Source organism: Tenrec ecaudatus, chromosome 15, assembly GCF_050624435.1.
Source record: "Tenrec ecaudatus isolate mTenEca1 chromosome 15, mTenEca1.hap1, whole genome shotgun sequence".
NCBI lineage: Eukaryota > Metazoa > Chordata > Mammalia > Afrosoricida > Tenrecidae > Tenrec > Tenrec ecaudatus.
Window position 1 is genome coordinate 86,196,627 of NC_134544.1, and position 10,136 is coordinate 86,206,762.

At 43.5% G+C, this 10,136-nt stretch overlaps 1 pseudogene; it reads left to right on the forward strand.

The window, feature by feature from the left end:
* The first annotated feature begins 364 nt into the window (after positions 1-364).
* Positions 365-9,689, forward strand: LOC142427568 (serine/threonine-protein kinase RIO3 pseudogene; annotated as a pseudogene).
* Positions 9,690-10,136: the final 447 nt, after the last annotated feature.

The following is a 10,136-nucleotide window of genomic DNA, read 5'->3' on the forward strand; positions in this document are numbered from 1 at the left end:
TTTTAGTAATAAAAACGGGAAAAGTTCAAAATTAAAAAATAATTTTTTTAAAAATTGGGAGGAAAAATAGAGAAAGACACAGAAGGAGAAGCTATAAAAGACGAGATAAGAAGTGATAAGTGAAGTGGAAGGAGCAAAAAAAGATAGAAAACCTATAGAAAAGGGACAGAAGAGAAGTAATAGTAATAATGAAAAGGAGGAAGAAAAAGAGAGAAAACACAGAAAGTGAAAGAAAAAAAGAAGAAAACAAGCATGAAATTATATATATATATATATATATATATAAATTCCCCCATTCTTTTCCCTCCAAGTTAGAAATACCTTATAGAAGGCGGAGGTGGGCCAGTCCTCACTACCACAGGACATGTTGCTGATCTGGGCTCTGGAGCAGGGCTATGTGAGTGAAAAATGCTCCTCCGATCAACCAGCACTCCCAGGTCCCTGCAGTCCTGTAGAGTTAAGCCTGTGGGCAGAGGCTACCAAGGCGGGAGAAGCCCCAGAGGGGTAAGCTTCCTGCACTGGCAGGAAAAGACTGGGGCCACAAGGGGTCCTGAGGGAGGCAAAGGCCGCAGCGCTCGCCTCCTGTCCCAGCTGGAAAGGGCTGGGGTAGGCTTAGAAGCTGGTACTGGGGTTCCCGCAGTGCACTGCACTGGTGAAAGCCAGCTGGAGCATACAAACAGTACTGGTGGGGACCGCAGAGCCACGACCTCGGCTCCTTGCAGGCAGGGAGCAGCGCAGGCTCCTTAGCGTCGTGTTCCGAGCTGGATCAGAGGGCGGTGAGTCTGCCCTCCACCCTGGGAGGAACGCGCCAGAACAGGCTCAGTACTCAGCCACAGGCTGCTGGAAACCGCGCAGCACACCGGGGAAGGCAAAGCTGCTCCAGCGGGGCCACAAAGCCCTTTTGCTCGCATTCCTAACTGGCAGGAGCACCCACTGTTATGCCCAGGGATGTCAACGCTGGAAGGAACGCCCCGAGTCAGGTGGCTTTAGCGCTCCCCGGGCTGCGGGCACTGGACTCTGCGGTGGTGCAAGTCAGCCTGCAGTAGCTCCTGCGTAAATGCAGCATCAGGGACAGAAGCGGTTTGGGCTCCGGGTGAAGGCCCTTGCTGGTGGGAAGTGAAGCGGGAGCTAGCCTGACGGAAGGTGGGGGGGGGGGGGTTTGGGGGTCAGGCATACGAGGTGGCAATGGAGAGGTCCCCTGCACCAATGGGGGTGGATGGTCCCCCGTGGGGGTTGCCCAGCCAGCCACTAGTAGCCTGTAGACCAATTACCCAGGCCTTGGTTGAATAGAGTGAGGGATTCGGCCCAAGGGCAGATCCGTGCCATCTGGGGAGAGGGGAACCACGGGAAAGGGAAGATTCTCTCCAGGTGGGGTCCCTCGAGTGGGCAGTTGCTGTAGGGGGTCCCACCACCACTGTGCCTGTTTCGGCAGAGCAGTCAAGCAACTCGGAGCACGGGGTCCCGGTCTGGGGAAGGAGTGAGACTATAGCTAGACGGAGCTGCGGTGGCGGGAGCTTAATGACACGATATGTCCCACAAATCGGATCCTGGATTACCGAGGCCCTGGCTCAGGACAAATGTGTGGGGTGGGGTGCTGTCCCGGTGGATATTTCACTCATCAGACTCCTTCCACTCGGCTACCTGGACAGTAAACCCGCCTTGTTTGAAAGTACTCTCAGAGTATGCTGGTCTCCTGATCCTCCATCTTCCCAGAAGTCCTTGGTTAAATTTTCAATACATATATAGTTTTAATTATTCTATTGTGAGTCTTACAGATATCATAACATTCCATAGTTCTATCACATGAAACACTATTAAACAATTGCTACCACAATGTTTCCAAACATTTTCTTTATTTTAGAACTCCTTGATATCAGCTCCCCTTTATTCCCTCTCTTCAATCTCTTTATTGTGGAAAACAGAACCTTCATAAAAGTGTAAGCAGCCTCTTCTCTATACTTCTTACCAGCAGGGCTTAGAAGACAAGGGCTAACGCTAGAGGAAATTGTCCAGAGTCCAGAGGATATAGATAAAGGTGATAACACACAATCCTCCAGGTACAAAGAGTTTTCTCTACACTGCTTTCCGTTAGATGAAAGTATAAAGCTGTCTCCTAAAGACATCCAACTTTTGCTACTCATCTAAAAGATGCCTAGCTTTAAGAGCAATAAGGTTCTCTTTGTTGCTATCAAGGAGTCAACTATTCCTTTGTCTCTTACATGCCTTCTGGATGGGTCCTAAGAGACAGTTGTGTAACTGAGGGGCAGAAATAAAAAGGGAGAGAAAAGTATTTCTGCGGTCACCTCATCCATGATGTCAGGTCTGAGCTGGATAGAGAGAATATATACACTCACCGATTTATATTAACTCCAGGCATGCAAACCCATCCCCACCCCACAACACACACACACACACACACACACACACACAGACACCTACCTACATAATGAGGTGGGAAGTTTCTTTACGCTGGAGGTCCCTTAGTTCATTGGTTGAGTAACTTAACACCAGTGCTGAGGGCAGTTAGAGGAGAGTAACTTGTCCCCTGACTGGGAATATAATATGAGTGTGTCTGCTTCTATACATAAAGCTGGTGGCTGTTAGAGATTAGCCATGTGCTCCTATGAGGTATCATTAAGGAATCACTACAATGGGAGGATATTGTGGGGATGATGGGGATGAATTTTCATTAGGACCATATGACTGGGACTCTTCTCTAACATACAAATATGAAGGCCTCCCTCCACCCAGAATCCTGGCCTTGCAGGCTTCTTTAATGCAGACAATAGAGAATTTATCTGCAAATGTTCTCTTCCTGGTCATCAACTTCACAGCCTGATACTTACCATGAAGTGTTTTAAAACATTCAGGCTGTCCCAGATTCACACTTTGCCCATTCTGTTGTGTATTTGGCTGCTAGAGACTTGCATATCTCACTCCTATATAAACACTGCTAAATGACGTCGATCACTCATCAGCATTACAGATCAGACTGCTATACCCTATTTTTTGCTGTCTGCTTTATCTTCCTTTATGTCACATGCTACTTCTACGGACCCATTTAACTGTGAGGCTGGATCCCACAGTTTATGTCTGCTTTAAGAGTTGGTACAAAACTTTAATAACACTTGTAGTTATTGTTTTTACTTGCAGGCATGTGAAAATTAACCCACCCATGGCAACATTGTAACTCAGGAGAGATCTTGCAATGCACTTGTTTTTGATGATGAGCATGACACCAATCTTCATGAATTTGTCAGTCTCAGCCTTATAAACCACTTAAATCTAAAAATAACTAGTGCTTAAAGTACAATAACATATACAATATCAGTTTTTAAACATATCATTTTGACAACTTGCCATTTTTCTTGATAGTACTTCATATATTCTGTCTTCCAATTATTAGCACATGTTTGTAGGCAGCTATTTTTTCTCATGCCATGTCACCCAGTGAAGGCCCTCAAAGCATTACTCCATCCACATCATTACTGTTGACTGTACTTTGAGAACTTAGTACTTCTAAAGTGTTATTTAAGTGCCATTAAACCTGAGGGGCTAATGTTCTAGAAGTTAATCACCAGTTCTTCCTCCTAGTCTGTATTTCTGGAATTTCCACTTAGACCTGTGCACCATGTGTGATCCTGATGATATTTTAAATACTGGTGGCAGTGTTTTCGATGTCACAGCAATCTGCACACCCCCACAGGAAAACACTGGAAGATGAGTTTTGTAAGCTAGACTGTAGGCTTTCCATAAGTCTCATATACACCTGTAAAATTGTGTTCTCCGAAGTTGAACATTCTGCATTTTTCACATTTCGTTTGTCTAGTACTTAGTTGTCTTTCAGTAAAGATTGATGGAATGAATACATCTGATCTCAAGCACCTGAAATTAGCAGGCCTTACCACCCTTGTGGGTCTGTGTCTTGCTTGTATTTATATTCTTTTTATATTTTCACGGTCCTATTAAGCAACTACCAAATCTGTGTTCATTCATTATTTTCACACCCAAACTGATTTCTATAATAACTGTGTTTACCATTTGGATTGTTTACGCAATTCTAAAATAAAGAAGTCAGTAGTTTTCAATGAGACGAGAGAACTTTTCTTGATATTGAACAGGAACAATTTTATACTGGAATGAAATTCCCTGATTGTGAAAAATCCAGTAGTATGAAGTCACAATGCATTCAGCATCAGGAATCTGACAAAACTGAGAAACCACGCATAGGTGATAAATGTGGGAGAATCTTCTTCAAGGAGTCTTTCCTCTGTGAGCACCACTTCAGTCAAATTCTTGATAAGACTTATGAATGCATTCAGGGTGGGCAAGGGTTCGACAAATCATTCAAACTCACTGTACATTATCAAACAGCACATAAAGGACAAAACCCATACACAGGGTTGGAATATGGCAAAGTTTACCACAGTAATACATATTGCGAGGAACATTAGAAAACTCATGTAGTAGGTCCCCCCTGTGTATGCAGTGAATGTGGGGAAGGATTTAACAGGAACAGTGATCTCACTGCTCATCAGCAAACTCCTACTGGAGAGAAACCCTATGTATGTCATGATTGTGGCAAAGGTTTCATTCAGATAGCACATCTCAAAATTCATCTACGAAGTCATACTGTAGAAACTCCTTATGTATGCAGTGAGTGTGGCAAAGCTTTCAGTCAGAAGCAATGCCTAACATCACATCAGACATTTCACACAGGAAAGAAACTGCATATCTGTGGTGAGTGTGGAAACACCTTTATTAGGAAGACCAAACTTACTGTTCATCAGCGAACTCATACTGGAAAGAAACCCCATGTCTGTGGTGAATGTGAAAAAACCTTTATCTGGAATAAGAACCTCACTGATCATCAGTGAACGCCTACTGGAGAAAAACCTAATATATGCGATGAGTGTGGTAAAGCTTTCAGTCAGAAATAATACCTTACAGCACATCAGACATTTCTTTTTTTTTTAAAACAATTTATTAGGGGCTCATACAACTCTTCTCACAGTCCATACATATACATACACCAATTGTATAAAGCACATCTGTACATTCTTTGCCCCAATCATTTTCTTTTTTTACATTTTGTTAGGGACTCATACAACTCTTATCACAATCCATACATATACATACATCAATTGTATAAAGCATATCCATACATTCCCTGCCCCAATCATTCTCAAAACATTTGCTCTCCACTTAAGCCCTTTGTCAGGTCGTCTTTTTTTTCCCTCACTCCCTGCTCCCCCCTTGCTCATGTACCCTTGGTAATTTATACATCGTTATTTTGTCATATCTTGCCCTATCCAGAGTCTCCCTTGCCCCCATTCTCTGGCGTCCCTCTCCCAGTGAGGAGGTCACATTTGGATCCTTGTAATCAGTTCCCCCTTTCCAACCCACTCACCCTCCACTCTCTCAGCATCGCCCCTCACACCCTTGGTCCTGAAGGTATCATCCACCCTGGATTCCCTGTGCCTCCAGCCCTCATATGTACCAGTGTACAACCTCTGCCCTATCCAGCCCTGCAAGGTAGAATTCGGATCATGGTAGTTGGGGGGAGGAAGCATCCAGGATCTGGGGGAAAGCTGTGTGCTTCATCGGTACTACCTCACACCCTAATTAACCCATCTCCTCTCCTAAGCCGCTCTATGAGGGGATCTCCATTGGCCGACATTTGGGCCTTGGGTCTCCACTCTGCACTTCCCCCTTCATTCAATATGGTATATATATATATATATATATATATATATATATATATATATATATATATATATATATATACACACACACACACACACACACACACACATATCTTTTTTTTTTTGCATGATGCCTTATACCTGCTCCCTTTGGCACCTCGTGATCACACTGGCCGGTGTTCTCCTTCCATGTGGGTTTTTTTTGCTTCTGAGCTAGATGGCTGCTTGTTCACCTTCAAGCCTTTAAGACCCCACACACTATCTCTTTTGATAGCCGGGCACCATCAGCTTTCCTCACCACATTTGTTTATGCACCCATTTGTCTTCAGCGATCCTATCATGGAGGCGTGCAGTCAATGATATGGTTTTTTTGTTCTTTGATGCCTGATAACTGATCCCTTCGGGACCACTTCCATGTGGACTTTGTTGCTTCTGTCTAGATGGCCGCTTGTTTATCTTCAAGCCTTTAAGACCCCAGTCACTATCTCTTTTGATAGCCGGGCACCATAAGCTTTCTTCACCACATTTACTTGTTCACCCACTTTGGCTTCAGCAGTTGTGTCGGGAGAGTGAGCATCATAGAGTTCCAATTTAATAAAAGAAAGTATTCATGCATTGAGGGAGTGTTTGAGTAGAAGCCCAAGGTCCTTCCGCCACATTAATACTTAACCTATAAATATAGACACATAGATCTATTTCCCCATCCTCCTGTATATATTTGCATGTACATGTCTTTGTCTAGACCCCCATAAATGCCCTTTGACTCCTAGCTCTTTCCTCCATCTCCCTTGACTTTCCTCCTGCCCTACTACCATGCTTCGTCGCCACCTGGGCTAGAGTATACCTCTTCTCTAAGCAACCTTACACTTGATCATTTCCCACCAGGCCTGCCACTCCCCCCTCTCTACGATTTTGGGTCCCATGTTGTTATCTTGTCCTTGTGTTTGTTAACACCACTTCCTTACCCCCCTACCCCGCCACTCCAAGTCCTCCCGGAACTTTCGGTCTCATTGTTTTTCCTCCAGATAGTTCATCCAGCCTGTCCTATTCAGACAGACCTGTGGAGACACTAACATGCATGAAAGCAAGAAAGAGGAAAACAAAGCAACAGTATACAACCAGACAACAAAACAACAAAACAACAAAAACAAACCACTGACAAAGAACAAAACAAAACACTTCACAAGAGAAAAGCTTGTAGTTAGTTCAGGGATCGTTTGCTGTCCCTTTGGAGCATTTTCCAGTCCAGTCTGTTGGGGCACCATGCCCTGGCCCCAAAATCCACTTTCAGCATTCCCTGGGACCTTGCCACTCCATTCCCTTGCTGTTCCGCTGCAGTCCCCTGTGATTTGCCTCGGTGTAGTGGGATCAGATCAGGTGAAATTCCCACACTGTGTCTCCGGTGCTGTCCCCTGTATCGCTCTTAGTCACTGATTGGCATCATTTCTCACAGTGGGGCCAGTCATGTTGTTCGGTCTGTGGACTGCCTGCTCTACTCAGGAACATCATCCTCACGGCCTGGTGGGCTAGGCTGTGCTCCACTCTCTCCTCCTGCCCCTTCATCTGCTCCCGTGTGCTCTGATCAGATATGTCCATCACCCGGAGCTGCAGAGTCAATGTCGTCCTTTGGAACAAACTCTTTTTGGGGGAGGGGCAGGAATCCACTTAATTTATGGTGCTGGGGCCAGCCTCCCAGACCTCTCCACTGGTTCCCTACTCCACGCCGGGATATTGCATTCACACCTTGCGGCACTGGGTTGAAGTCTGCTCCCACTTTTCCTGTGGAGATATAAACAATACCCTCCCCATGGGTGGATTAGTGCCCCATGCACCCACTACCCTTTTCTTCCTTATATTCATCCTTTGTTTTCCTTTACCCCTCTCCTCCACCATTGCATCAGACATTTCACACAGTAAAGAAACCCCATGTATGTGGTGAATGTGGAAAAACCTTTATCAGGAAGACAAACCTTACTGTTCATCAGTGAATTCATACTGGAGAGAAACCCTATGTATGTGATGAATGTGGAAAAGCCCTTGGCAGGAAGAATGTTTTTACTGATCATCAGTGAATTCATACTGGAGAGAAACTGTCTCTGATGAATGTGGAAAAACCTTTGTAAGGAAGAATGTTTTTACTGATCATCAGCAAACTCATACTGGAGAGAAACCCTATGTATGTGGTGAATGTGGAAAAACCTTTTCCTGGAACAGTAACATCACTGTTCATCAGCGAACTCATACTGGAAAGAAACCTCATGTATGTGGCGAATGTGGAAAAGCCTTCATCAGGAAGCATCATTTCGCTGTTCATCAGTGAATTCATGCTGTAGAAAAACACCTTATGTATGCTGTGAGTGTGGTAAAGCTTTTAGCCGAAAGCACTCCCTTACATCACATTATATAATTCACACAGGAAAGAAACTGTTTGCATGTAGTAAATGTGGAATATCTTATATTTCGAATTCAAGTGTCATTCAACACGAGAAAATTGTTAGCAAGAAAACCTTTCAATGAGGTTAATGTAACAAAGCTTTCAAAATAAAGGTACTAGGGTGTGGTCTGGGCTGATTGCAGGGCCAGATAATGGTAACTTACCATGTGGCTTTCCATACTCAGAACTGCTGTCACTTTTCTGACATGGTCCACAGGGGTGGACAGAGGGACTTCCAGTCTTCCATATGGTGCATAGTTCCCTTCTTGCTCTTCAAGCTTTCAGTTCCCCAAAGAACTGGACCTTGTGTTTCTGGAACATAGCTATGCCAAGCAATAAGGAGCCCACCCAGATGCTAGTAGTCCCTACCCCACCTCCATTCTCTTTGTTACCCGCCCCCCCCCACATTCACCCCACTGAAGACAGCACAAAAGTACCATAAAATACGAGTGAAGATATTAGAAGACATATGGAAACAATTAGTCCAGAGGAAGAATGGACCACAGTCATCCTCAGCTTCCATGTATCTGAGACCAGAAGAATTATATCGTGCCCAGCTACCACTGCTAATTTACTCTGAAAGGTATCACAAAAGAAAGTCCAGAGTGAAGTGGGAGAACAAAGTGGAACAAAATCCAAAATCATAAAATAGACCAGGCTTCACATGAGAAAAAAGAGCATTCGCTGAAAAAGCAGTTGATTCTAAGACGTGTTTACTTGTGTATAAAATGATCCACTCTGGAGTATTGGAGACAATCACTGGCTGTATTAGTACAAGAAAATAATCTCTTGTCTTTCATGCATATGCAGGGAGCATGGAGAATGAAAAGGATAGTAAAGTTGTACCAACCCAATGTGCTATGAAGGTATTTAAAACAACCCTTATTGAGTTCCAGAATCATGAACATATATTAAAGATGATTAAAGGTATAAAGACTGCTTCAGTAAACAAAATCCACCTAAGATCATCCACATGAGCGCAGAAAAAAAATGCACTGTTTCTCAAGAATGCAGAGCGTTGGAATTCCTTGTCCAACAGTTGTCATGCTCAAGAAACACATTTCAGTTATGTCTTTTATGGCCACAATGTTCCCACTCCTAAATTAAAAGAAGTAAAGCTCAGTAGTGAATTGAAAGATGCCCAGTATCAAAGTCTTGATATGATGCAGCGGTTACATAATGAATGTCCACTGATCCATCCTGACATCAGTGAGTATAACAAGCTGTGGCATGCTGGAAAGATCTGGTTGAGTGATGTCAGCCAGTCTGTAGAACCAATGTCATGGCCTGGAATTCCTCTTCCGGAACTGTAAGAATGTCTCCCAGACTTTCCAGAAAGGAGGAGTTATGGAGCTCTCAATGAATGAGAACTCCTTAATGCTGTTGCAGGCTTAAACATCTCAGCAGATAATGAAGCTGATTTCTCAGCTGACATAGAAGCTTTGGAGAAAATGAATGAAGATCATGTTCAGAAGAATGGAAGGAAAGCTGCTTCATTTGTGAAGGATGACAGAGGTCTACCAGAACTACATCATGAATCACACCCATGACCGCTGACTTTCAATATTAACAGTGACCGTGACCATAATTCTAGTGGAAAAATTATTCTCTATAGTACTATGAAAAATGCAAATTTTGTTTCACAAAAGCTGATGGAAACAGGCATAACCTTTCATTGGGGCATCATGAAATGGAATTGAATGGAACGTCTTCCACATTATGACACCCAAGAAGAGACATAAGTTTGTGGAGAAGATAAATGCATAAGAACTAAAGTATCATGGCCCAAAAGCGTCTTTAAATTTTCAAAATTTTTGCATGTAGTTAATATGGTTAAAACTGTAATTCATAGCCATCATGTAAAAGGATTATTTGAAAGCATGGGCTGTAAGATTTAAACCATGTTTGGCACATTCCATGTTCAGTTTACATTTTATTCAAACTAGTTATTAATTTTCAAGGGAAATATGGCAAATGAGAAATAGTAGACAATTCAA